We start from the raw sequence: 15,608 nt of genomic DNA on the forward strand, positions 1-15,608 counted from the left end.
TAATCTTCACTAAGAATAATGAATTTATCTAACATGTTAAACCTCTCTTTTACCTTTAGTAACCCTTATCACTTATAAACTCTGTAAATCATAAATATGACACAACACAAAACTTTAAATTCAACATGTAAGATTTAGTCAAAACAAAATATGATTTAAATAAAAATAAAAAATACAATATTCCAAGTTCTGCAGTGTTTCCTTACAATTCAATTGGATGGTTTTTTCCTCTATTCACAGTCAATGTTTTAGAAACAACACATTTATCCAAGATATTCCCCTTTTTAGTTCAGTTCAAATTTGTAACCTTTTAGAGCTCATTTACTGAAACCGTTGCAGGCCTGATCGTTGCTCGGGCTCGTTGGGCCAGAAAAAACACAAATGGCCGCTTCGCTTGATAAACAAGCAGAAAACAAAACGCACGTGCTCGTGGCTACTCACAAATCCTTCGGGCTAAGTGCGAGGACAAGCTGAGGGGCAGGCTCGGTTCGGGACCATGCGGCCTCCACTCGGCAACGTGGTCGGAATTAGCGGCATACATGGACTGCTGAGCACACTGGGACAAACCCACGGAAATCCTATCCACAGCAGAAGGGTCCAGAGAATTCCTCTCGGTCCATCATCACAGGGCAAAACAGTCCATAACAGGAACATAGACTCTGCATCCACGGCTATTGTTTTGACTATTCTCCCGTTAGCTCTGGTACACAACCTCCTCCGGTAACGTGCTGCTGCCGACTCTCACTAGCTTAGTTTTTTCTTTTCTTCGCCTCACTTAGATCCCGCCTTCCTTACGTCTGATTGGACAATAGGTTTACATCAACCAATGGGATAAAACAAATACAAGATTGACAACCCAAAATGAGCTTGTAAAACAACTTGAAGCAAATACAAAGTTTTCCTTGTTTTACATTAGATAACAAACCTTTGTGTTTCTTGTAACTTTAACTCCATGAACACTTAAATTATAATTGACTTCTATTTATTGTGATTTTAAACACGTTTTTAATGCATTTGAACTCTTGTTTTGTTTTTTTAAACACATATGAAATATTTACAATAAAGTTTTTACATGACAATATTTATATCCTTTTAACCTGTAGTGTCTAAAATAGATATTTGAGACCAGGCTACACCCTCCCCGTCTAAAATATTTAGATGTCCTCATCTAACGCAGGATTTTAGACTTGGGCTCAGAGTAATGCCTTGGGTGTTTAGAGTGTTTTACATGATGGTTTTTATCTCTGGTGCTACTGAGGTTCAACTGTATAACCATGCCTTGGTGTACAATAGTCACAGGTTCCTCAGACTGCGCTCCAGGTTTGTCATAGGTCAAACGGATTACTGGTTTCACCTCTCGCTTTGACTTTCGGGTTTTAGGTCTTGCGGGAGTCCTCAACTCCACTTCGGTGTCTGCAGCCGTATCACTGGTATCTCCTTCCACATTTGATGGCTGACATACCTCTTCATGAGAACTTTCAGAAGGTCCTTCCTCCAATTCCGGTTCACTCTCAGATGAGGGGGAATTATCAGAGGGAAGAGATTCTGTGTTAGGTCTGTCTGACCTGAATTCATGTCTCTGAATATGGTCACTGGTAATGGTGGGGTACTGGTAGACATACTCATTCTCAGATTCGGAGTCTGGCAAGACAACAGATAATCGATCTTCTTGGTCCCGTATCTGACGTCTGTTGGCATGACGTCTTCTAGTAACTGGTGTTCTTACTCTTTCAGGTGAAACTGAGTTATCTGCGATTCTGACAAGATAACCGATTGGTAGCAGATGGTCTCTGTGTAGAGTTTTGACACCTCCAGATCCTTGTTCCGGTTTTACCTTGTACACAGGTAGGTTTGGCAGCTGTGTGATGACAATGTAAGGTATTGACTTCCATCGGTCTTGCAGTTTGTGTTTACCAGTAAGGCCAACGTTTCTTATCAGAACTCTGTCTCCCTCTTGTAAAGGTTGGTCTCTTACTCTTTGGTCATAACGTGACTTGTTCCTCAAATGGTTCTTTGTTGCATTCTCGGTAGCTAGATGGTATGCTTGTTTGAGTTCTTTCCTCATTTTGTCGACGTACTGCAGGTGAGTCATCTCCGCGTCATCTTCAAGAACAGCACCAAAGCAAATGTCAATGGGTAATCTGGCATTACGTCCAAACATTAGATAGTATGGAGAATATCCAGTAGACTCATTCTTTGAGCAGTTATAGGCATGTACTAACTGGCTGATGTGCTGACTCCAGTTTTGTTTCTGTACATTTTCAAGAGTTCCAAGCATTGATAGCAAGGTTCTGTTGAAACGTTCTGGCTGAGCATCTCCTTGCGGATGATATGGTGAGGTACGTGATTTTCGGATACCTAGCATAGACAAGAGCTCTTTGATAAGGCGACTTTCAAAGTCTCGACCTTGATCTGAGTGTATCCGGGCAGGTAATCCGTAATGCACAAAGTACTTCTCCCATAATACTTTTGCAACTGTGACTGACTTTTGGTCTTTTGTAGGGAATGCCTGGGCGTACCTTGTGTAATGATCAGTCACTACTAATACATTAGCAACTCCTTTGTTATCTGGTTCAATCTGGAGAAAGTCAATACAGACTAGATCTAAAGGACCTTTGCTAGTGATTTGACTGAGTGGCGACGACCGTTGTGGGAGAGTTTTGCGAGAGACACAACGTCCACATGTTTTGATGTACTGGTCCACATCAGCATTCATGCGTGGCCAATAGAAACGGTCTTTGAGGAGTTCTGTTGTCTTCTCGACTCCTAGATGTCCACATTCATCATGTAGTGATCTCATTACACTTGTTCTGTATCGATCTGGTAAAACCAGTTGTTTGTGAACTGTGCCATTGTCCAGTTTTCTCTGTCGATATAGTATTTTGTCTCTCAGTTCAAGTTTCCTGCTCTCACGACTTAACAAAGACATGTCAGGTGGTGAATTTTTGGATGTGATAAGTTGCTTTCCAGTCTGGATGGCTTGTTTGACTGGTCCAATGACTGGGTCCAGATCTTGAGCAACTTGTAAGTCTGTAGGAGTCAATTGATCTTCCAAAGTTGCTTTTAGGCTTACTGGAAGGACATAAGTTTCTGGAATCACGGATGTAGGAACTCCCAGTTGGTCTACTAGCCTGACAGGGGACTTAGTAGCTTCATAGATAGATTCCTTTTTACAGATGGCTTTTATTGCAGACTGTGGTACATCTGTCCATTCAGTGTCATTGGTGTGTTGTCGGGACAATAGATCTGCGTCTATGTTGTGACGACCAGGACGATATTGGATGTTGAAATCGTACGTGGCTAAAGCTGCAAGCCAACGATGTCCAACAGCATTTAGCTTTGCGGTGGTCAACACGTAGGTTAGGGGATTGTTGTCGGTTCTAACCGTGAACTTAGCTCCATAAAGATAGTCATGAAATTTATCCACGACCGCCCACTTAAGTGCTAAGAACTCCAGTTGATGGACCGGATAGTTTCGTTCTGAGTCACTGATCTTTCGGCTAGCAAAAGCAACAGGCTTAAGGCCCTCAGGGTACTCTTGATTGAGCACGGCACCTAACCCGTTCAGGCTAGCATCCACATGTAAGACATAAGGTTTAGTGGAGTCTGCAAATGCCAAAACAGGGGCATTGGTCAGACATTCAATGATTTTTCTGAATGCGGCTTGACAGGAGTGGTCCCATCGCTCTTTGAATGGCTCAGAAGGTTTGAGGTACGTTTTGGTTGGGTATTTGGTTTGAGCTCGCTTGTTTTTCTGAGTAGGTGGATAACCTTTGGTAAGCTCAGTTAATGGGCGGACTATGCTTGAATAATTTGCAATAAATCTGCGATAATACCCACAGAAACCAAGGAATGAGCGAAGAGTTTTCAGATCTGTTGGCTCTGGCCAGTTCCTGACAACCTCTACTTTTTCTGGATCCGTGGCTATACCATCTTTTGAGACAATATGACCAACATATTTGACTTGGGACTGACAGAAGTGACATTTGTCAAGTGACAATTTCAGACCAAACTCCTCAAGGCGATCTAAGACTTTGAGGAGACGTTGCTCATGCTCTTCGAGTGTTCTACCAAAGACGATTATGTCGTCAAGGTACACTAGGACTTGAAGAAGGTGCATATCACCCACTGCCTTCTCCATGAGCCGCTGAAAAGTGGCTGGGGCTCCTGTGATGCCTTGTGGCATTCGTTCAAATTGATAGAACCCCAGGGGGCAAATAAATGCAGTCTTTTCCTTATCTTGCTCGGACATGGCAATTTGGTAGTACCCACTCCTAAGATCGAGGACTGAGAACCATTTGCTGCCTGTAAGACAATCTAAGGCGTCATCAATACGAGGGATGGTATACTGGTCGGGGATAGTACGACTGTTCAAAGTTCTGTAGTCGATGCAGATTCTGATGGAGCCATTCTTTTTTCGCACTACAACAATAGGTGATGCGAATGGGCTTCGAGACTCTTTGATAATGCCTGCAGCTAACAACTGCTGTAGGTGTTGTCGTACATCATTAATATCGGCCGGAGCTAAACGACGTGAACGCTCTCTGAAGGGGGTAGAGTTGCTAAGGCGGATGTTATGTTCTACGTTTTTAGCTAACCCCACATCCCATTCATCAAGAGAGAAAACATTACGTCTCTGCGCTAGCCTTTGCTGTAGTCTTTTCTTCCACTCTGTAGGGACAGGAGAGTCACCAAAATCAAAGAGTTCGGGAGCTACGGTACTAGCTTCAGGTTCTAAAACTTTAGGGTCAGTGACTACGTCCACTGCATGCATCTCGGCAATAACTGTGCCGACTTGGATAGAGGTAGGCTTTTCTGACTCATTCTGTAATAGAACGATGAAACTGTTCTCATCCATGTCACTTTCACGGAGAACACCTGGCTGGACCAACACGCCGGATGGGAGTTGGGGCATGGCAGGTGCTTCAACCAAAACAACATCTTGGGGTTTAGTTCTTTTCTGCTCTACTTTACACGTGGCATAACATTTTTTTCCGGGAGCAATGGTAAGTGGCCCTGGACCTTGCCATTTCACTTGCCCTATGGGATCGTCGGCTGCATGGGATCCTAGGGACTGAGTTTGGATTTTATCATAAACTGCCTGTATCCTCATGGAGCTGACTTTGTTCTCACTACCGCTATCTCTGCACAGCTGAAATAGGCGGCTGAACAGAAAAGCGTTTGTACCAACTGTTAGATTTGTATTGTTGATTGTCATTTATGCTTAGAAATATTTACTTATATATGCTTAGAGTTTTGTAATTAGTTGTAGATTGGTAGAGGTTTTGATCCTTGATAGTCTGCAAACTTTGTGTGTATTAGACAGCACTTTGGGAGCATGAGAGGTCATACCGTGTCTTATTGTTTTATGGTAGGATTAACGTAGTTGCGTCTGTTCTAGTCTAAGTGCTCTTTGTTTAGATGAACTGCAGGACTTCCTCACCGTGTTATCTAGGATGAACCATCTAGGGTGAGGGGGAGGCTACCCTCTTCCTGACCAAGGATGTTTGACCCTTTGATCAGCAGGCCACACACACACACACACACACACACACACACACACACACACACACACACACACACAGGCAAGGTACTCTTTGTGTGTATGTAGACGTCATATGTTAATGAACTTATGCATATTCATGTAACCTCAATAAAAGAACAGTGGTACGGGAGAACGGACGAGAGCTACTGGGGTCAAGCGAAGGAACGGCGTTTGTCTGGTTCTCTCCCGTGCACGAGTACCATGAAGAAGTTTGCCTACTTGCGTCTTGCTTGCAGTGTAATTATATTGTCTTAACGTTCCAGCGAATAGGTTTATGCTACAAACCTATCATTAATTGGTCCTTCGAGAGCCGGAGCCCTGGAATCGCATTCACCGAGGGGAGGAGGGACACGCTGAAAGACTGACGTCAGCCAGGAAGTTCCTGTGGATTCGCGGTCTGTCTTTTCTCCTCGATGAATGGCGATCGGCGGGATTCGAAGCTGATATTACACGCTAAGCAACGCCAAGTAAGTTTGAAGAGGCCGACTCTATAACCGTGTCGTTGTGCAGTCTCCGCCATTTTGTGAGGCGTTGAGAAGTTCGCTGCTTTGTGGAGCGATAACTGGGTTTGTGTCCCGAAAAAGAGGTTTTGGTTAAATCGCCCAAGGGTCCCAAGCGTCCGGTGAGTGTCCGGTTTTGAAATCGCCCTGGGTGTGTGTCCCGAGCGTCCCTTCATTGGGTTTTGTCGCGCGAGTGGGTGAGCGTCCCACAACTGGGTCAGGGTCCCGAGCGGTCCGGTGTGAGTCCGGAGTAGGCCTATTTTATGTTGTTGTCATTGTTGTCGTCGTCGTTTTTGTTGTTGTTGTTGTGTGAGTGTGTGCGGAGCAGAACACGTGGTCTGTGACACCGACTGTTGTTGTTATCATGGGTTTCTAAGCAACCAAGAGTGAGTTGGAGGGAGACAGACGTTTGTGCTGGACTTTGCTCCTGGCAGCTGACACAAAATGTTAACTCTTTAGCTTGCCCTGATCGACAACAGCCTGTGTGCCAGACCATAGACGTAATTGAGGTGGATAGTTGTTAAAAGTAATCTACATTAAGCTTGTGGTTGCTTAAATTCAGTACAATGACATGTGAGGTGAAGTGATATAGGTAAATATTTAAACTAATGAAGTGCATAGAGGCACTTGACCTGTGTGAAAGACTGTCGTCTTGTTATGAGCCATTGTTGAGATATGGAGCACACCTGTGAAAACAACTAATATGCTGAACCCTGTATGAAACATCTAAAAGTACATGATGGAGAAGCTGTATTGAATATGAAAGTGTAAGACTTTGCCGCTGTGGGCAGAGCATGCAACTACTGTGTGATGTTGCGTTGCAGTTTTTTTCTGAGCTGATGAGCAAGCTACACATTATCAGATCAAGAGCTGTCTGAGAACTACTCAAAGAGGGGGAAACAGAGAGTGTGCAGCGTTCCCGTGAGCAGTTTTCCTGCATCTTGACTCGTGTGTGTGTGTGTAGCATCAGCATCATGTTTTTGTTTATTTGTTTTGTTGGGTTAAAAATAATTTAATAAACTGGTGATTATATTTATGGATCACCATGGTATCATCGGCCATGTGATTTATTTATGCAAATGAAAAAGAGGAAGAATTTATATTGTAGATGAAAAATAAATCATAGGGAAAAGGTTTTGTGTTGATCAGCCAAAAACAACCACGATTTTATTTTTTGCTTTTAAGAAAGGATTGTTCACAAAAACAGAGAGAGAGAGATGTGTGTTGATTAAGCAGCGATGATAATAATGAAAATGTCTTAGTTTGTCACTTTCAGGTGAAAAGCAGACCTGAATCAATTTTCCACATGCAGCAGTCGGAAGAAAGTTATATTTTAACATCATTGGAAACATGCAGGCCAAGTTTCTGGCTGACTTATTTAAAGCGCAATGTGTATGTGTCTCTCAACCTCACAAGCAAGCAAGCTCTCACCCCTCCCTGAAGACAAGGAATGCAGCTCCAAAGCAATAACATGATAAAGAGACAGCATCAAGTCCTGAGCAAAAAAGTCCCAACAAGCAGCAGCAATGTGGATAAACAGCAGCAGAAGAAGAAAGCAAACCCATCTTCCTGTCTGATTGGTTGAATTTCACGGAGGGGCGAGCAAGATGGCAGCGTGAAGAGGAGTTTTTGTTTGAGTTCTCAGCACGAGACACTTATTTGACGTCTTTCTGGCCTTCGGGACTTTTTTGGAGATCAGCGCGCTAAACTTGCTGGATCTGAGGCCAGGGTCTGCGGCGGCAGCATGTTGAAATGCTCAAAAAGGACTGAGTGACTCGGGCAAGCCACATGCGGCTAGCATGCTGGCTAGCGACATGAAAGAAATGGACCCTTCATGATGCGTTCAACGTGCCAGCGCTGTGGTGGGAAAGGCTCCATCATAAACACGCCCTGCGCCCTGCGCCGAGGTTCAGGCCAAGAAGAAGAAGACGATGACTTCCAAGCCCAAGAAGGTCGGCCTCAGCGTGGGCGAGCTGATTGTGAAAGCCGTGGCCGCTTCCAAGGAGCGCAACGGCCTGTCTGTGGCCGCTCTCAAGAAGGCTCTGGCTGCCGGAGGCTACGATGTGGACAAGAACAAGGCCCATGTCAAGACCGCCATCAAGAGCCTGGTGGCGAAGGGCACTCTGGTGCAGACCAAGGGCACCGGGGCCTCCAGATCCTTCAAGATGAACAAGGCTACTGAGAGCAAAGCCAAGAAGCCCGCCGCGGCCAAAGCCAAGAAACCGGCAGCAGCTGCTAAGAAGTCGCCCAAGAAGGCAGCAGCAGCACTTCAGACACTAGCACAAAGTCAACCGCATCAGAGGAGGGACAGGACAAAGCTGAAGGAGAAACTGCCTGCTATTGGACTATTGAAGTGGCAGAGGACAATAGTGAGAGTGGCTGTGACTTCACTGTGCATGTGAAGAAAACGTTTGAGGAGAACTGAACAGTTGGAGTTTGACATTTGCCACCTGTGGAGTAAAATGGCAAGAAGAGACAGTGGGACACAGGAAAAAGCTGAAGGAGAACTGCCGGCTGTTGGACTGTTGAAGTGGGAGAGGACAACAGAGTGAGAAGACTAGGTGAGAACACATAGGAATTATTTAATGTGGGAAATCAAAATTTGGGTTAGCAAACCTGGGAAAAGAAAACTGACTGCTTAAGTTGGAAAATTGTGAAGGAGTCTGAAACAAATAGAAACATACAAAATCACACAAACAAGCAGAATTAACTCTACTAACAATTCCAAACACAAAATGACTCATGAAGTTAAGAAATGAGCAAATAATAGCAGAGAAGTGTGTAGGAAAGGCAGCTTTAAGAACATGCTCTGCTGAATATGCAGATCCACAGACATGCATTAGACCTGCCTAATAACACCCATGCAATGAAAATTAGCTTGTTATCTTTCATCAGTGTTACAATAGTGTCACTTTAGCAGACACTTGTTATCAAATACTGAATTTATCCTAAAAAAAAAAATTGACTCTCCAAGTTGCAGGACAACAATTTAACTTTTGTGGGAAAAAAAAAATCCTGGTTTGATAAATCAGTGATCAGGCAATAAATTTAGTGTTAAAATGGTAAATTGGGAGAAGCTTCCTGCTTGATTGATGCAGCAAGTAATTTACTGTATGAGGGAAATTGTCTTTTGTGATAATATTTTGAACATGCTTTCCTGTCGTCCTGTCAACTTAGTGGGTTAATAGCTGATATGCAAATTAGTTGATTGGTTTTAGATTAATGAAAGGTGATTGAATTCTAGCACGAGTGAATGAGATGTGTTGGAGTTTGTTGTGTGTTGAGTAGAGACTCTAAAACACTGAGTTTCCTGCTTTGATGTGCGGGTGAATCCTGTATTTAGATACACAACTCTGAATACGTCAGAACAAACGTCTTTTGTGAAGTGCATGACAGCATGTCACATGTTTTATGATGAAGGGAAAAGGAAAATTGAATAAAATAGATCTGTGGCCTAAATGAGTGGAAAGCACAGACCTGGTAATTAAACTCATAGCTAATAAGACATTAGGATTATGTTGTGTGTTGTGCAGCTGATGGTTGGTTTGGAGTGAATCTAGCTGATGATTTTTCTTTTGTTGTGAAGTTGAGCCTGCCGATTAGTATGATGGTATGATAAACCATGCTAATGGTATGATTTACCCTCCTGAGATGAGGAGTTTGTGTCATGACTTAACAAGGCCTTTTTATTTTGATACTTTCACAGTGCACTGAAAGTTTTGTTTGATAATCTCTGTTCTTTAAGCAGATCTGCACGTCGGGAATTAAAAGCGCTACACGTCGTCGAGAAAATTGTGCCAAGTGAGTTCTCCACATTTAAATGGGTTCTGGAGAAAGCCACTTATTGGGACAATTATTAAATGACAGTCCCAGTCCAAAAGGATTCAGCGATGTAATCCAAACTAAAGTTCTTCATTTTCTTTTGAAATTACGTCATTTTGCTGAGAGTGGAAACTAAATGCGACGATGGGTTCCACTATCAGCAAAGAAAGAAAGAATGAATGCATGAATGAGTGAGTGAAAGGAAAACAAAACTGACTGACTGGTAAAAGCTGACAAAAGCTGACAAGACTTTACTGATGTAACACGACTGTGTGAAGTTGACCCCCGCCTGGCAGGGGTGCAGATGAGTCTGTGTGTGCTTCCCTTTACAGGAGCAGAAAGATGACAGCAACACTCGAGGTTGCGTGATGATTTAACATTTTAAATGCCATTTTCTGTGTCTGTGAATTTACTATGTGTGTGTCATTCACTAGCTTGTGTGCTCACAGAGATAACTGTGACAAAGTATGCATACGCCTGCGCAAGCGCTAACATTTGCATTTTCGTTTTTACAGCATTACGGTTCTTCATGTGTTTGATCATGTGATTTATAGGAATACTGGCTAATGTTTCTCTACTACAAGATTTCTGGGTTTATGTGTGAAGAAAACTGTAGTTACAGGCTATATGTTGATGGAGAAATTAATATAGTTTGAGACATACTGTGATGAGACCAGTGTTACTTTTTCCACAGCGAGTGTTAACGTTATGGTGTTTTATGGCACCTCTGGAATGTGGATGGCCGACGCCTGCCCACCAGGATAGTCAATGTGTATTGCTAATGTTTGTTTTTCTGAGACTGTGTTTAGAAGATTCAGCTGAAGCGGACAAGTGACATGAGTAAAACAAATAAGAGATTACGGTATTTATGGAATAGTTTATTATGGGCTCATTTGCTGGCCACTTTTGAACCCATAATAATAATAATATATGAGTGGAGTGACTTTGCTTAAGAGAAGTCACTGATTACATTAATGTTAACAGAGTACATGGGATAATCCATGTCTGAGGTGAATTAGGGTAATAGTTGTAGTTACTGATTTGAGAAAACCTGCACATGACACTTGTCTTGCTGATGTTGAATGCTTATTACTCTTATGATACAATTGTTTACAGGTATGAAGTTTGATTTCACTTCCAGATTTTGCTTTCCAGGCCATGATGGTGTGTATGCAGGCTCCTGGGAGAGCCAGGTGTTAAGCATACTTAATATGCAAAACACACTAACATTTTTATTGCAGGATTATAGGTCCAGGGTGGTGCTGCTCCAGGGGAGGAGATGCCCTGATGTTGCCTGGGATATGATCTAGCTGATCTTTTTCTTTAAGACAGGAATCCAGGTTTGGTGTGTTGGCGCATGGGTGTGTCCATGCGTCAAGAGGTGGGGTCCAAGGAGTAACATTAAGCAATGTTTACTATTATTGTTGCAGTGATTTGTGTGATTAGCCGTTTTATTTACAAATATTAAACCTATGCAAGTGGTGCACCCATGTTCAGATGAGGCTTTGATGGCCTATAAGTGAAGTTCACTGAACTAAAGAATGTGGTTTGATGATTGTTGACATACTCTCCAAATAGTTTGTCTTCCTAGCAAGGAAATACAGGTGCAGCAGTAATCTCCTGAGAAATCTTCAGAGGCCCAGTGAGAAGCGCATAGCTGACAGGACCAGGCAGTGGTTGAGGTCAAAGGTCAAGCTGGTTGGGGCCCATCATGAGATCAGACCTTGGAGCCACAGCAAGGACTATTTTAACTGCCTGCAAAATAGCGAGAGACCCTCCTGGATTTATCAGAGCCACTGCAAGAGGTCGAGGTCCCAGGAAACCCCGGCACCCTCAAGACAGCACAATAGAGAAATCTCACACTTGGTTGTTTCAGTGGTGAGGGGGGAGTGCTGATTGAGCCCCCGTAGGGTAAGCTCGCACTTCAACCTCCAGCCTCTGATCAACTCTAGGGCAACCAAGTGCGAGGCGTGACGGACCTGTGTGCGACCAGGACCCTCTTGGTTACCTTGACTACGACGCTCATCCTTATAGGACCCCAGCTGGTGCCGGAAACAGCTGAACCAGGAGGAAGGCAGAGGAGATGGACACATGACAACTCTCACCTAAGAGAGACAGATCCAGCAGGCCCAAAATCAGGACTATGCATGACGAGAAGGAGTGCCTGAGAGGATCGTCCACAGGATGGGAGCTGAGGCCAGGAGAGAGGCTTCAGGAGGATCAGAGATCATCTTCAGCACAGCAGACATCACACAGAGAGCTGTGCTACTGAGCTTCCAGGAGATCAAGAGGAGACTTCCCACAGCAAGATGTTAAATAAAATGAAACATTCAATATTGACGCTGAGAAAGACAATTAAGGTGTACGACGTGCTCTGCCTTAAATCTTCAGCAGCGTTGGGATATGAAAACTCGAGGGATGAGGGGAGCGTGCCAAGCTCCATCGACAGCGCAGAAGGAGTTCGAGGATGACGTCATGATTCTGTGAAAAGCACAGGAACCAGAAGCTATGGTGGTGATAACAGCAGTTTCCTATGAACATCACCTAACGCTGTGCCACTGTACTGTGCATACGATGACACTCTGAAGGCTGCTGGGATCATAACAGCAGTAAGATGACGGAACCCGGTACCCTTTCCACAGAGAGCTTTTTCTGCAGAGCGTGGACAATTAAGGAGTCATAAATATCCCCCTCACAAGACGAAGGTCTGAAGTCAGGTGATGGGGGCTGGTAAGAGGCCATAAAACTAGAGTGCTGAGAAGTCTGCAGCTTGGAAATAGCTGAGACCCATGTTGACGAACAACAAAACCAACTGGTATGTTTGAATGTCTATTCTACATACATTTGGACTCTGGTCCTATGGACAGTGATGGAAACAACTGGAAGAGACATTCATGACGCCCTGCAGAGCTTAAACCACTCTGCAGAGAGACATGTGATGTGCACACCCGGAGGAAGCACCACCAAGCTGAGATGTTTTTGGAAATGTTATCTTCTTATTTTCACTATTAAATTAACAATTTGTTTGTTTGTGGGATGCAGTTTGCCATGAGATGAGATCAATGAGGAATGGGATAACTGCTAATACATTTGTTAAACTGTGTACCTTTTCAGTAATTTAGGGTGATTTGACATATGCTGAGTATAAAAAGGTTTGCATTGAAACTGTCAGACATGAGGTATTCATACCTGGGAACTTTTCAAGCATAAAGGTCAAAAAGGGGGGAAATGTTAGATTTGTATTGTTGATTGTCATTTATGCTTAGAAATATTTACTTATATATGCTTAGAGTTTTGTAATTAGTTGTAGATTGGTAGAGGTTTTGATCCTTGATAGTCTGCAAACTTTGTGTGTATTAGACAGCACTTTGGGAGCATGAGAGGTCATACCGTGTCTTATTGTTTTATGGTAGGATTAACGTAGTTGCGTCTGTTCTAGTCTAAGTGCTCTTTGTTTAGATGAACTGCAGGACTTCCTCACCGTGTTATCTAGGATGAACCATCTAGGGTGAGGGGGAGGCTACCCTCTTCCTGACCAAGGATGTTTGACCCTTTGATCAGCAGGCCACACACACACACACACACACACACACACACACACACACACACACACACAGGCAAGGTACTCTTTGTGTGTATGTAGACGTCATATGTTAATGAACTTATGCATATTCATGTAACCTCAATAAAAGAACAGTGGTACGGGAGAACGGACGAGAGCTACTGGGGTCAAGCGAAGGAACGGCGTTTGTCTGGTTCTCTCCCGTGCACGAGTACCATGAAGAAGTTTGCCTACTTGCGTCTTGCTTGCAGTGTAATTATATTGTCTTAACGTTCCAGCGAATAGGTTTATGCTACAAACCTATCACCAACCACTACAGGGGTTTCATGACCTTGTGGGGGCTCAGGACAGACGAGAGCGAGGACGTTAAGGGGACCCTTGACACCTGCTACATCCTCAGGGAACTCTATCTCTACTACTACATACCCATGGTAGGGATAGGACTCAGCTGATAGGCCCCAGATGGCTAGATTGGAAATGGGCTGTATAGGGACTGTTGGTATGTTGGCTCTATACCAATCCTCAAAGATAATGGTCACTGTTGACCCTGAATCCATAAGACCATGGCATGAGATGTTATTGACCTTAATAGGAGCTATGGATGATGGACCGATAAGACCTTCCGGTATGTTGACACTTTGAGTTGGAACATTGGTAGTATTAACTCGGGCAACACACTGATCTTGAGCGTCTGTACTTTGACTTTGTCCATGTGGGCTTCCATGCACTTGATGAATAAGCTTTTTGATTACCTTTTGAGCATTCTCCGGAGCTGTACATTTGTTTGCAAAATGGCCATTTTCTCCACATCTGTAGCAGAAATTATCTGACTCTTTACTACTCTTTGGCTTAAAGGTAGATGACTTTGGACTAAAGTCTCCTTTGGACTTAGAATAATGGCCCCTCTCTTTTGCATAATGTTGTGGCTTTACTGACATTACACTTAACTGGGTTTTCAGCTCTTTGACTTCTTTTCTTAACTGTTGCACTTCGCTGCTTGTGTCTGATTTCTCTTTTTTCTTTTCTCTGGACATCTTTTTGTGGCTTGACTCCGTAGAATGAGACTGCTTGTTGAGCTCTTTCAGCTTTTCTTTTAGCTCTTGAATTTCGGACTGAAAATCATGTTGCTGACAGCCTTTAGAGTCTGTTTCACTTGCTACTTGCACTGCATGCACATGCGGTCTCTGTGCTGGTTTTTTGAGTTTTTGTCTTGCAGCTTCACGCTCCTCTTCTTCTCGAATTTCTTTGAGTAGGCTTAAAAATGTCGGGGGATCATTCCGCTTATCTCTTAGATCTAGCTGAAGCAGCATGAAGTCTGATTCAGTGGCACCTTTAATGAGTTGCTCAAGTCTTGCTTTGTTGGCTTCATCTACTTGTAGGCCTCCCTTTTGCACTACTTTGTTCAGTAATCTTTCCAGTCTCAGCAAGAAGTTAGACAAGCACTCACCTTGTCTTTGATGCATAGTTCTGAATGTGAGATACAATTCCTCACCGGATTCTGAGGTTCCAAAGGTACTTTCCAATGCCTGTAAGTAATCCATATGGTTTGCCATGGGATTAGACATGCGCACTGCTTGAATGATCTCCAGCGCTGGCCCTTTGAGACTCTCAATAATCCTTCTGCGTTTCTCCTTATCTGAGCACTCATACTCATCAGACATGAACTTTACTTGTTCTAACCAGCTGTCTAAATTGTCTTCACCAGGTGGAGTAGGGTGGACTCCAGAGAAGATTCTAAAACGACGGTATGAATTGCTTTCATTTGGCTTGGACTGCAAAACATCACCTACCGCCCGAATGATTGACTCGGGGTTGCTGTTCCATGAGGTGCTAGGATCACATAGTCTTTTAACATCCTCCAATGTTTTCCCTTCATCATGTAGAAATCTGTCCAACTTCTCTGTGAATAGGTCAGAGTTTGTTTCTTGTTCTGCAACAACTATTTTCCATTTACTTCCTTCTTTAACTGAAATCACCTCTGGTGGAACTTTGGTAGGATCGACTTCTTGACGGCATTCACATAACATGGTCAGGGTTTGATTATTGGCATCAAACATTTTTCCTCTCACTCTTACCTTGCCCAAGGTTTTTACTTGTTCGAGGGTTTCTTCTACTGTGGATATTTCCTCCTCTTCAGACACTCCAAGAACTAGAATGGCATTTGCCTGACCAAGCCCTT

General features: G+C 43.5%; 1 protein-coding gene and 1 pseudogene across 1 annotated transcript in view; one reads left to right on the forward strand and one right to left on the reverse strand.

Moving 5' to 3' along the window:
- The window catches only part of LOC146622165 (NACHT, LRR and PYD domains-containing protein 3-like), an 83,269-nt gene that overhangs the window by 15,968 nt on the left and 51,693 nt on the right, over positions 1-15,608 (reverse strand). The window lies entirely within an intron of this gene.
- On the forward strand, positions 7,880-8,524 carry LOC146622166 (histone H1-like; annotated as a pseudogene).

The sequence above is a fragment of the Diplotaxodon limnothrissa genome, linkage group LG11 (assembly GCF_057381915.1).
Source record: "Diplotaxodon limnothrissa isolate DT_005_m linkage group LG11, D_limnothrissa_male_GT1.1, whole genome shotgun sequence".
NCBI lineage: Eukaryota > Metazoa > Chordata > Actinopteri > Cichliformes > Cichlidae > Diplotaxodon > Diplotaxodon limnothrissa.